This window comes from Pristiophorus japonicus, chromosome 5, assembly GCF_044704955.1.
Source record: "Pristiophorus japonicus isolate sPriJap1 chromosome 5, sPriJap1.hap1, whole genome shotgun sequence".
NCBI lineage: Eukaryota > Metazoa > Chordata > Chondrichthyes > Pristiophoridae > Pristiophorus > Pristiophorus japonicus.
The window spans coordinates 46777521-46791212 of record NC_091981.1 but is presented as its reverse complement, the minus strand read 5'-3'; the positions used below and the strand labels follow the sequence as shown (position 1 = coordinate 46791212).

General features: G+C 47.3%; 1 protein-coding gene across 2 annotated transcripts in view; it reads left to right on the top strand.

Moving 5' to 3' along the window:
• Positions 1-13692, top strand: part of osbpl10b (oxysterol binding protein-like 10b) — a 347280-nt gene that overhangs the window by 82740 nt on the left and 250848 nt on the right. The window lies entirely within an intron of this gene.

Genomic DNA, 13692 nt, shown 5'->3' with positions numbered 1-13692 from the left:
AAGAATGTTTGATTTATAAATTAATTCTGATGCACTTCCTGAAAATAACCCCATTTCAAAGGGCCAGTTCCTTTTCACATTGATACGTGTAATCTAAATTGATGTCTTTTTTTGAATAATCAGAACACATGACTGTGGCCAGGAATACAAAACAACAGCCTGAAAGTACCTTCAGTCTAGTTGAACTAATGTAGTTGATTCATAGCTCTTGAAACAAACTTTACATAATCTATATCATTATAATTAAACAAAAATAGGGGTCTTGTATTATTTCAAAATTTAAAAATGTACAATGTGCCAGTGGAGATGGTCACTAAATTTACTACAGGTTATTCCAAATTTGATTAACTCTATCAAGTGACAATGTTTAATATTTCTGTTTTGCCTGTTTTAATATTTAAAAAAAGGGTTTATCCTTGTTGATAACCGTAGACCAGTATTTTGGGTCTGGTATTTTATTTTCATAAATCAATAATTGATAGGTCATGACAGTGTATGACTCGTTATGTAACCATGAATAATAATCATTGTTGTAGTGGACATAAGAATCAATGGGGGGGAAATTGAATATGTCTGGTTTAAGGCGTTCATATTGCCTGGTTACTAAGTTTAGCACCAGGCAATATTTAGCGCCGGCAATACTGATTTTGATTTTCAGCACCCTAAGAGTGGAGTGGACCGCTAAGGGAAGCATTCCACACTTCTCTTGGGGCTCTATGCCGGTAGCGCTATTGAAGTTCTGGCGTTAAATTGCCGGCATCCTAGCGCTCAAAGAGAAAGTTAGCTGGAAATCCTAGAAAAAAAATTAAATTGCAATGCAACTAATTTACACACCAGGAACACCAAATAAAGTAAAATCAATACAATTAAAGTGAAACAAAATCTCTAAATCTTACCTGATTCACTTATCTCTTTCATTATTATCCCGAGACAGCTGTGAACGCCTGTTTTTTCTGGCGAGTAAACTCCAGGCGGTAAGGCAGACGAAAACATCGAAGTTGGCTTCTGTGGTGCTGCCTGGGCATTGCACACTGGTGCAACATTCCCTGCCGCTAGGTATTAGTGCCGCTGCTAAAACCCTAATCAAGTTGGCAAGTGGTGCTAATATCGCTGCACCTGGGCGGATAACCCTTTAGCTCTCGGTAATGCCCCTCATGAGCGCTAACGGGTGGTACTAATCTATTCAATTTTTCGCCCAATTACATTATGGAACAGAAAAATGAATTTTGTACTCTAATCTTAGCCAACAGCATACAGTAATATTGAACAAAGGTAGTCCAACATTTTTGAAACTTCATCTTTGTACGTGGCATTTCTCGAGTTTGACTATATCTGATAAGGTGAATATCATTTTAGGAATTAAGTTTATTTTATTTTCACTAAGGGTAGTTTTGTCTTTTTGCTGTTAAGGTGGTGATTGTAATAAAGCACCATGGGCATTTTGCTCCCAGTTAATAAAATGGCTTGGCTTTGGAAGATATGATGGGAAGGAGCAGAAGATTGTAGGACATTCATTTCTAGCAGCTGGCTACAGAGTAGTAATAGAAATGGCACTGGAGCAGATCAGCTTTCTGCTCTTCCGGCCAGTGAATGGTGACCTAAAATATAGCTAACTTCAATATATGCATTATAGTTTCAGTTCATGTTGGAAGGTTGTGATTCCTCATGTAATAGCTTGATGTTTCAATTATGTTTTTGTGTCTTTTCTGCGCTACTTCTAGATACTTTGGGGCCGAAGTTCAGGGTCCTGATAAGGCTTGTTACCGCGGGTTTGCGGCGGCCATGTGGCGGAATCGAGTGGCCATTGCGTTCTACTCGACTGGCCCCTGCGACTCATATTCAGTTTTGGGGCGGTGTCCACTTCCGCTCCAAACTGCCGACTTCCGCTGCGGTGTGGGTTCTGCGGTCGTGATGATGTCATCAAAGTGCGCCGGGCGGTTACACCACCCATATTCAATATTTTAAAAAACAGCCTTTTTTCCTGACGGTGCCCCCGCCAGCTTTTTGGGTTGGTGCATTTTTGTGGGGCTGCTCTAGACCGCCAGAGGAGGAGAACGGAGAATTTGTGCGATCGGGTATTTGCTGTCCAAACTTTTTTCGGATTTCTCTGCAGAATTTTGCTAAACCTGCAACGGATTTTACAGAACTTTGTGAGGGTAGCAAACTTTTTGACTCTTTGATTAGTCGTGGCCTGTGGGCCTCATTCTCTGCTACACATAGGCTTGCTTGGGAGGGTCGAGCCTTCAGCCAGAATGGGCGCAGTGTTCGCAGGGCAATGCCTTGTGCACCTTGCGAGGCAGGCTGGCATGAGGAGAAAGCAGTGCCATCAGCAACGGGTGCAGAGGCAGCGGGCAAGGGAGGCAGAAGCCATGGTTGTCCAACAGAAAAAAAGGCCCGCAGAAGGCCGCAGACCTCCACGTAGAGAGGATGATCGGGAGGGAGCTGGCTTGAGGAGCAGGGTCAGGTACGCTGACCCCTCACACTATACTGGGCCAGGAGCCTTGCCAGCACTAGCCTACAGAGGCTCCAGGCCATGAACAGGGAGAAGGCGATCTGTCAGGTGCCATCGGTGGGGCCCAGCATGGACCTGGGGGAAGGAGGCCCTACCGTCAAAGGGTCTACCGATGTCAGTTTTCCTTCCTGGAATTCAGTGATGAGCAATGTTTGCGAAGGTGTAGATTTTAGAAAGGACATACGGAGGGAGCTATGCAATGTCCTGTGGCAAGATCTGCAGCCTCAGACAAGGCTCAAGACAGCTCTCAGCATTGAGACGAAGGTCACCATAGCTCTCAACTTTTATGTGACTGGGTCTTTTCAGTCTGCAACTGCAGACATATCGAACATCTCCCAATTCTCAATACCATCCCGAACACTTTATCAACAGAAAGAGATTCCACTCCCTGAACGTGCAGCTAATGTGCGAACACCAGCGTAGGATCCTGGCAGTTGATGCCAGGTATCTAGGCAGCAGCCACGATTCTTTCATCATGCGCCAGAGCAATGTGCCCACTGTCTTCACCGGGCCAAACCAGAATTGTGAATGGCTGCTTGGGGACAAGAGATATCCCCTGTCCACTTGGCTGCTGACTCCACTTTGGAACCCCAGGATTGCGGCCGAGCATGCCTACAATGACGCTCATTCTGGTACCAGATGCATCATCAAGCATTGCATCGGGATACTCAAACAGAGGTTCCATTGCCTGGACCGGTCTGGTGGTACTTTGCAGTACTCTCCTGAACGGGTCTCCATGTTCGTGCTGGTCTTCTGCATGCTGCACAACCTGGCTCTCATGAAGGGCCAGCTGCTAAAGGTTGAGCCAGCAGTACCACCAGAGGAGGCAGAGGAGGAGGAGGAGGACCAGGATCCTCGTCGCCAACCACCCAGGAGACGTTGTCGCCATTCCAATCCTGCAAGTGAGGTGCAGAGACGTCTGATTGCTGCCTGATTCACATAATTTCATGCTCACATGACCCTTCAGCTTCTATTTTCCATGGCCATCCCAATGAGTGCCTTCATATATAATTGCCCACTCTCAAATGAGACACCTGCCCAGATATGGGTGTAAAAAAATAAAGATTTTATCATGTAATCCAAATCATTGCAAAAGAGTAATAGAACAAAAAATGCCCAAAAAACTTGCATAACATCATAATTTCTCACCCTTGTGCATTTCCTTATAACCCCTCTTACCCGTGCCTAATCTATTACTACACCTAAGTGTCTCCCCTGTGGCTGCCTCATGGATCTGGGAAGGCTGCTGTGTTTTCTGTGTGGAAGCTGCAGATGTCCTTCTAGGACGCCCTCGATCAGCTTTGGGCCTAGAAGGCCCGGCTGCAGATTAGTTAACACCTTCCTGGCAGAGTTCAGTCTGGCTTGGCTTGGGCAAGACTATGCGTGGAGGCACTGGTGGAGTGACTGGTCTGGGGCCAGGAATGCTGCAATCCTGAGGGAGCACATCATCCTTAATCCTGGCTGAGAAGCCTGAGTCACTCACCGGGGGTGGCACATTACCACCACCACCAATCTGAGGGAGGCCAGGTAGGTGCTGTGGCGCAACACTGAATGGACCCCCCCGTGGCCCATGGTGGACCCAGTCACGAAGACAACACTGAGGTGTCGGGTGGCATCGAGCTGAGACTGCATGAGAGCAGCCAGAGTCTCAAAGCCAGCAGACATGGCAGCAGTTTGACGCTCCGTGGCCTGTTGGGCAGAGTGTATAAGGCCATCCTCTCCAAATCAGCACCGATGCACTCGTTCCCTCGCGCCTGTGCTGCAATGGCAGCTGTCACATCACCTACAGGTTGTGGCATCACAGTTGAATCCGCATGAACAATCTGGGAATCCATCATCGCCTGCACACTGGCAATGATGGGCTCCATGGACTGCACAGAATGTCGACTATGTGGGAGGCGGACTCCTCCACGCTCCTCACCACTTCCGACAGGCTCTCTGGCACCCTTGCCAGTACCCCCAATATCTGGGAATGCATGTCCTTCACCCGTTGCTCATAAGCTGCTACATTGATGAGCTCGCCTGAGTCCTCCTCAGCAGAACTCTGATGCGGACTCGCCCCCACCGCCCCCCTCCCCCCGGAGAGATGGAACCTGAGTTTGCCTAGCCGCGTCACCATGCTGCAGCCCTCTGCCCCGGTGCAACACCCAGTGCAGATCCCTGTACTATCTGAAGTAGATCGGCCCGCGCACTCCCAGAATCCGAGCTGGCGCGTGTGGGTGGGAGCAGTGACGTGTTGGTGCCAGCAGTGTCCTCCTCTTCCTGTTTCTCATCAATGAGATCCCCAAAAGATGGAGTGCGCTCCAGGGTGTCAGCAAGGCTGGAGCCCTCAATGTCCTCCATGTTGTCAATAGGCATATTGGAACTTGTGCCCTCAAGGGTATCATCGAGGCCTGGCACTAGGCTGACGGGTGCTGGCTCCCTCTGTCCTGTGCTGCCACTCAGAATCTCATCTGAAAGCATTAATGGGAGAAGGGCTGCCGTGAGGAGGAGGTAGGGGATTGACGCATGGAGGCTGCAACTAGCACTCTTTTGGAAGGAAAGGCTGTGCATTCACGGAGAGATAGTATTAAAGGAAGTTCTCACTTACCCACATCGGCATCGCCAGTACCAGTGGCCACAGGGAAGGCAGCATGTCTCCTGACAAGCGCTTCCACCCTCTCCAAGGGTGTTAGGATTTGGACGTCCGCTTCGCCACCACCAGTCACCAGTCCATATATGTTCAGCCGTTTTCAGAACTGCATGGCAGTCCCGGAGACCTCCACAGCAGCCTCCCTCCATGCATTTGTAAAGACCTCGCAAGTGGGTCTCCCCGCGTCTGGGTAAAGGACTCGCCTTCTTCCTTCCACAGCCTGCATCAAGGTGTCCAACTCAGCATCCGAAAATCTACTTGCTCTTCTTGGTCCAGCAGCACCAGCCATCCTTCAACACATCTCCTATCCTCCTCAGGGCCTAGCTGCAAACCCTTTAAGAAGGCCAGAGAGCAGCTGGCTCGTTAGCTGCACATAGACATAGAAACATAGAAAATAGGTGCAGGAGTAGGCCATTCGGCCCTTCGAGCCTGCACCGCCAGTCAATGAGTTCATGGCTGAACATGCAACTTCAGTACCCCATTCCTGCTTTCTCGCCATACCCCTTGATCCCCCTTATAGTAAGGACTACATCTAACTCCTTTTTGAATATATTTAGTGAATTGGCCTCAACAACTTTCTGTGGTAGAGAATTTCACAGGTTCACCACTCTCTGGGTGAAGAAGTATCTCCTCATCTCGGTCCTAAATGGCTTACCCCTTATCCTTAGACTGTGACGCCTGGTTCTGGACTTCCCCAACATTGGGAACATTCTTCCTGCATCTAACCTGTCTAAACCCGTCAGAATTTTAAACGCTTCTATGAGATCCCCTCTCATTCTTCTTAACTCCAGTGAATACAAGCCCAGTTGATCCAGTCTTTCTTGATATGTCAGTCCCGCCATCCCGGGAATCAGTCTGGTGAACCTTCGCTGCACTCCCTCAATAGCAAGAATGTCCTTCCTCAAGTTTGGAGACCAAAACTGTACACAATACTCCAGGTGTAGCCTCACCAAGGCCCTGTACAACTGTAGTAACACCTCCCTGCCCCTGTACTCAAATCCCCTTGCTATGAAGGCCAACATGCCATTTGCTTTCTTAACCGCCTGCTGTACCTGCATGCCAACCTTCAATGACTGATGTACCATGACATCTAGGTCTCGTTGCACCTCCCCTTTTCCTAATCTGTCACCATTCAGATAATAGTCTGTCTCTCTGTTTTTACCACCAAAGTGGATAACCTCACATTTATCCACATTATACTTCATCTGCCATGCATTTGCCCACTCACCTAACAACCTATCCAAGTCACTCTGCAGCCTCATAGCATCCTCCTCGCAGCTCACACTGTCACCCAACTTAGTATCATCCGCAAATTTGGAGATACTACATTTAATCCCCTCATCTAAATCATTAATGTACAATGTTAACAGCTGGGGCTAAAACTTGAGCCCCTTATTGTTATATTAGCCCCCCTTGAGTCCTTGATATTCATGTGTCTTCCAGAATGGTATGGTGTGGCATGAGCTAATGGTACATGGCTTACCTTTTTTCAGCAGTGCAGTTTGAGAAGTGACAGGGAGCATAAACATGCTTGTTCCTATAGTAAGAGGAGTACCCAAACCTGCCTTAAACAGTAGTGACCTTCTACTCTACTAAGGAACTTGGAGTTTTTGGATATAGAATTTTGCAAAGAGAAAGATGGCCCTTCACTTGTGACTTAGTCCATCATGGCCATTTCTGTGGAATTATTTGACCCTGTTGACACGTTGGAGGTTGAATGTCATGGTCTGATTCTGTTACTGTTCCAAATCTTGAAGCTCTTCAGATTAACCTTTAGGAGTTTTACCTAGCCCTCATCTTTGAGGGATGCCAGGAATATTGGCAGCAGTTGGTTCAGTAACCCATCACTGATGGCCAGATGGGACTTCTTATATTGGGTCCATTGAGCTTTTTCAAAGCCTCTATATACTGCACCTGTAAGTCACTCTGATGCAGTGTACTAAGTGCAGAAAAAAACATAGAACATAACCTCTCCTGGGAAAAATGTTTTCTTCTTCATAGGTTCTGTAGCCTTGTGGTTGGAGAAGACTAATTCTCCATGTTAATTTTAAGCGCAAAGCCCTCCAGCTTCAGCTCGAAAGTAAAGCTGTACTGCAGCACTCTAATGATCGAAAGTATCTTGCTGCTTTGGAAGACTTTTAGTTTATTTTCTTTTGTACAGGTATAGAAGTAAAGTAGGAGTAGGCTCTTGAGCCTGCTATGCCGCTCAATAAGATCACAGCTGATCTGTATCTGAGCAGTAATCCTAGCAGTAAACTTATACCTCCAGCTGGTGTGGAAAATTCCTGCTCCCTGGGCCTACTGATTTTTCAGTTTTCAGTTCTCTCATGATTCTGAAATTAATTTAAAACAACTGCTTTCTTTCTGTATTTAAATTTTTTGTTTGCTCACTTATTCGATTACTTAACTCCTAATTTTACATAATATACTCTCTGCTAACTATTCTAACCTTTGTTCCTTCAAAAAAAACACCGTAGAAACCTTTCTTTCAGACAATGCCCATTTTGGAATTGGTAAACTGGTTTCAAAGGCTATTTCTGAGCCAGTTGAGGTCTGGAATTGTGACCATTCCAATCTTTGCAATATTCACGTTGAAATGAGACCTCCTATCCCTGCATAAGTTTCTCTGGTATCATAAATATCTCCAGCTGAGAAAACATCCATGGAACACCAAGGTTCTTTTTAAAAACAATGTATTATTTTAGTTAGGCATCTTGTTACTTTCCCTTTGATTCCATCCCTCTCTTCCCATCTCCATGGGTTCAATTTTCCCTGGTCATGTGCACATTTTCTTTTGGTGTATTTATTTTTTTCCAAGTTTCCCCCTGCGATTTGCGGTGGCGTAACTGACTTAGTTACGATTTTTCTAGGCCAGTTTTTTTTTAACGTCCCCTCATGTCTGCGCCGGTTTTTATAATTTTTCGCAGTTTGGCCAACATTTTTCCCTCCGAGGTCAGCATATCTGGCCACTCCTGCAAAACCTTCTGGGCACTTAAAAAAGCCAGCGCACATTAAGAAATCGGTGCTGAAAGACGCCATTGTTTTTAAATCGAAGATTTTGGAAGGAGTCAGAACACTGTTTTAAAAAAAAAATCAATAATAAAGTTCAACTTTTATTACCAGTCAACGTAGTAAATGTAAATTTGTTGGATTTCAGAAGTTTTTTCTCTCTTTTTCACTCACTCACACGCCACCACTAAACGTCTTACAGCAGGGCTGGAGGGTCGTAGCTTTGGCTGGCAGAATTGGCCCCGCGCCCGGACACACTGGCTCAAGGCTCGCCTAGAAAACAAGCCGTGGGGGATTGGGGGGGGGTACCCCGGGTAGCGAGGTGGCGGTCGGAAGGCTTCTGAAGACTGCAATGAGGGTATGGGGTCGGGGGGGAGAGAAGTCACAAGACTGCAATTAGTTAAGGGGATGGGGGGGTGGGGGGGCAGAGAGGAGAAGTCACAAGACCTTGGGTGTGGTCCATCCATACAGACCTTGGGGAGAGAGAGAACTGCGAACCTGTCCTTCCTGCCATTTTGAGCTTCTTCCAAAGGTTAAATTTAAGTTTGGGGGCAATACTGACAATGCCATACCTTGTGCGAGCCTTCTGCATCATGGTGCTATGTAGGATGTCATCGTATCAGGAACATCAGAGCCCGTAGGGTACTGGGCAGGAGGCCTTATCCACCTCGGGTATATCGAGACAGGTGTTCGTATCGCCACCTGAGTGATGCAGACTATGACAGAAGGCTGCGTTTCCGCAAATAAGTTGTAAGTGAGATCTGTGAGTTGGTCAAAGCAGACCTGCAAACTAGAATCATCAGGATGACTGCTTTGTCAGTTGAAGTGAAGGTTACAGCTGCACTTTTATTCTATGCCTCCGGATCGTTACAAGCTACAACTGAAGATGTGTGCGCCATCTCTCAACATGCAACACATGTCTGCATTTGCCAGGTGACGGCTGCACAGTATGCACCTTGAATATTCTGTACAGTTTTGGTCTCCTAATCTGAGGAAGGACATGCTTGCTATTGAGGGAGTGCAGCGAAGGTTCACCAGACTGATTCCCGGGATGGCAGGACTGACCCATGAAGAAAGACTGGATCAACTAGGCTTATATTCACTGTGATTTAGAAGAATGAGAGGGGATTTCATAGAAACATATAACATTCTGACGGGATTGGATAGGTTAGATGCAGGAAGAATGTTCCCAATGTTGGGGAAGTCTAGAACCAGGGGTCACAGTCTAAGGAGAAAGGGTAAGCCATTTAGGACCGAGATGAGGAGAAACTTCTTCACTCAGAGAATTGTGAATCTGTGGCATTCTCTACCACAGAAAGTTGTTGAGGCCAGTTCGTTAGATATATTCAAAAGGGAGTTAGATGTGGCCCTTATGGCTAAAGGGATCAAGGGGTATGGAGAGAAGGCAGGAGTGGGGTACTGAAGTTGCATGTTCAGCCATGATCATATTGAATGGTGGTGCAGGCTCGAAAGGCCAAATGGCCTCCTCCTGCACCTATTTTCTATGTTTCTATTACTTCATAAAGTTCCCATGACCACCCAAGCAATCCATGACAGGCTGTGAGCTTCTCCAGGATTGCTGGCTTCCCAAAGGTACAGAGCTGCATTGAATGTACCCACATCGTCTTGCGAGCACCTTCGGAGGATTCCGAGATGTACAGGCTTCCACTCCATTAATGTACAGCTCGTGTGTGACGACATGCATCTTATCATGTCAGTCAATGCAAGATACCCTGGGAGCACCCATGATGCGTTCATCCTACACGACAGCGTTATATCTGCCATTTTTCAACAGCAGCCAGAAGGGCAGAGCTGGCTACTGGGAGACAAAGGGTACGGTCTCGCCACCTGGCTCATGATGCCCCTACACGTAACCCGGACGGAAGCTGATCGTTAATACAACATGTCGTACATTGCGACGCGCAGCATCATAGAGAGGACCATTGGCATCTTGAAACAGCGTTTCCGATGCCTGGACCATGCCGGAGGCTACTTGCTGTACTCCCCTGAGATTGTCGATCAATTCACTGTTTTGTGCTGCGTAACCTAGCCATCATGAGGCAGCAGCACCTGGTAGTGGAAGACCCACCTGCGGTAAGAGTGGCTGATGATAATGATGTGGAAGATGCAGGTGACGAGCAGGAGAAGGAGGACAACAGCGAGGATGAGGAAGCCATGCAAGTGCCTGAGGCCGGAGCACAACGGCGGAGGAGGGCGTGCCATCGTGGCCCTTTAACGATTGCTCGAGCCTTGTGCCAGCAGCTCATCTGTGAATGCTTTACTGATGCCTGAGGGCTCAGCGACAACTATTCCACATGGACCATGTTTACTGTTTGGAGCTGTTCCGTAATGTTGTGTTGTGTTAATGGAGCAAATAATGTAAATGATTAAGTTTTAATGTAAAATATATTTTATTCAAAAGTTTAACACAGTTCTTTTGTATTTAACTAACTTTAATACAATTATTCTTGTATCAAACTTTACTTTAAGATCACTTATAAACTTGTAAATTTACATAACTTACAAAAAACTTTTAATTTGAGAACAATTACAACAGTAACAACAATAATAATAACTACAACAGCAAAGAAAGGCTGCACCCACCCAAATCCTCTACCTTATTCTAACACCGCCCGCTGCACTTGGTTTTAGACTCTCCACCACCTCTGCCCGCAGGCTGTGGTGCAGAGTTTTTGGGCTTGGTACCAAGCTTATTCTTTCTAAGATCTCTGGTACTGCGCACCTGTTGAGGGGGGGCGGGTGTCGGCGGCAAGTTGGAGGGTTCGGCTTTGGGCTCTTCAGAGGCTGGAGTGAGAGTTGATTCTGCCAATGGGCGCGGGGTCTGAGCGTGTTCCCTTATTACAGCAGCTAACTCTAATATGCCGTCCCTCATGCGCCCGGACAGTGTCTCAATGACCTGCAACATTCCCTCCCTCATGTTGAGCAAAACTGTCTGAGCTACCTGCAACATTCCCTCCCTCCTCATCAATGACGTGGTTTGCACTACCTGACATTCCCTCTCTCATGACCACTATTCCCTCACTGATAGTCCCGGACATCATTCCCATTTCTCATGTCATTGCTGTTACTTCTCCCGACAGTCCCACTACCTCATCACTCACCCCACTGATTGGGTCCAGGAGTGATCGGGTAAGGTCAATGCTCTCCGCACTCCATGACATTATCTGAACCACATCTGTTAGATCCTGTACCTAAGGAGAGCGCGGTCAAGCTCTCCTTCCCCTCCTCCCCATGGGTATGCCTCGCACCCTACCTGTTATATCTCAAATAAAGCAATGTAACTGAGTACTGTAGACGCGAGTAAGTGTGACCTTAGTCTCTTTATTCTATTCTAACTCCAGAGTGCTGGTACAGCATGGGAGGCCTGCTTATATACAGTGCTTTCAAGGGATGCTGGGATCCCTTGCGACTCCAACAGATACGCCCTCTAGTGGCGGTAGGATGCTGTTACATAGTGTTGCATACATAACACTACCACTGGGACCCGCAGCCTGAGATGGTGGGGCCCTGGGTGTGCCTCGCTGAATTACACCACTGGGACCCGCAACCTCGGAAGTTGGGGCCCTGAGTGTGCCTCGCTGCACCCCACCACAGGAACCCGCAACCTCGGAAGTTGGGGCCTTGGGTGTGCCTCGCTGCGCTGCATCACACCACTAGGATCTGCAACCTCGGAAGTTGGGGCCCTGGGTGTGCCTTGCTGCACCCCACCAGTGGGATCCGCAACCTCTGAAGGTGTGAAACCATGGAATGTCCCACCAGCACTCAAACCACTAGTCACAGAAGGAGCTGTCACTGCAATGAGCAGCATCTCCTCCAAAGTCAGTACAACAGTGTGAACTTCATCCAGCTCTGTCCCCTCCCCCTCCCTCTCTCACCTCCATGTTCTTGGTCTGGACGGTTGAATTCTTGATTACTTTGTTTTGTGCTTTAGAACTGCTCGGTATAGGAGTCCTGGAAGCAGACATTGTGTATAAAACCAAGCTTCATTTGAGAGGATTGATGCTCACAACTGACAGACACCATTCATAATGTCACTAAAATGGAATTTAACAAAATTATCGGGGAGCTCTACACAAAATGTCCGCTTTCAGGCCATCAACTCTGAAATACAGACATCAGTAAAGATGAATGCAGCATTGTAAAATTATGTTTTTTCAAAGATGCAGTGGCTTTGTCAGAGCAGAAGGTTTCAGTTCTCTGGGATTAAATCTACCTCTTCTGAAATTGGTTTCACATCTGCTCAACCTTGGGGATTTTGCAGTAACTGACTAGCCAATTGACAATGGTAAGGAGCATGTGATAAAAGCATGAAAGTTTTAAACCAACAAAGCTATGTTAATGCAGGTGCAGACTTTGGCTTTGGTCATAGCAGTGCTTTTAGAAAAGCTCTCATGAGGAACTTGATTCCAATCGAAAGTGATGGCCATCAAAATACTAACCTCAGCCTATTGCAAATGTGGGAGCAGATCAGTTTTAGAATTCCTGTACCAGGAATTAAAATACTTCCTGAATCTTTTGGTATTAATTATAATGTAAAGTATAATGTAATTTCCCCAAACAGCTGATTTTGTTTACTTAGTCACAGCTGTAACTAGCATTACTGCAAACAACTCCCAAGGTTGAGGTGTTGATTTACCTAGAATTTGCTTTTATTCTGAGCTTGCAGATGTTTATGCATCTTCTGAGATGATGAGGCTGAGAGTTAATGGTGAAAAAGGGAAACGAGCACTGATTTTGGAGCATACCTTTGTTCCTACTTTTCTGTTAGATTCATAATGAACACTCTATTGACAGCGAAACACTGATAATTGGATGGTGGCCTGGGTGGCAATGCAAGTATTATACTACAGATTGAACCTCTCTAGTCTGGCATCCTCGGGACTTGACCGGTGCCGGACCAGAGAATTTTCCAGACCATGGGAGGTCACGCCAACCCTAGACTTAAAAATCTCACTGTCAGCAAAGTTTCCAGACAGGTTTCTGTTACATTCACTGGAATCCACAGCAGAGTCCAGTTGACACGAGGTGCTGTGCAGCTTTTGCACAGAGTTCTCAGTTTAAAAAAAAGCAAAACCAAATCACAGAACAAAACCAAACAGCAGCATTACAGTTAAAAAGGAATAAAGTGTATGCTGACCTGGAGTTTGCTGGTCGTCCTCTCCCTGCCGCCTCCAGTGCTCTCATCTCCCCTACCACTGCAACCCTCCCCCCCCCCCGCCCCGAGATCGGGCCGGCACAGTGTCCTCGGGCTAGCTGCTCTTTTCCCCACCCCCCCCTTTCCAGTGCCCCCAGCGCCTTGGGTCAGTGCAGGGAGTGCAACGGTCGACCGAGGCGGCGAAGCTGGGCCCGAAATGCTGCGCAACGACCCGGCTGCCCAGCTTCAGCGCCCCCGTCGTCCTCCTCGCTCCTTCTCCGTGCCAACCCGACTGGGGGGGGGGCGCGGGTGGCGGAGAGCGGCTGGTCCCAGGACACAGTGCACCGACCCGAGGACGCAGTGTGCTGACCCAACCTCGGCGGG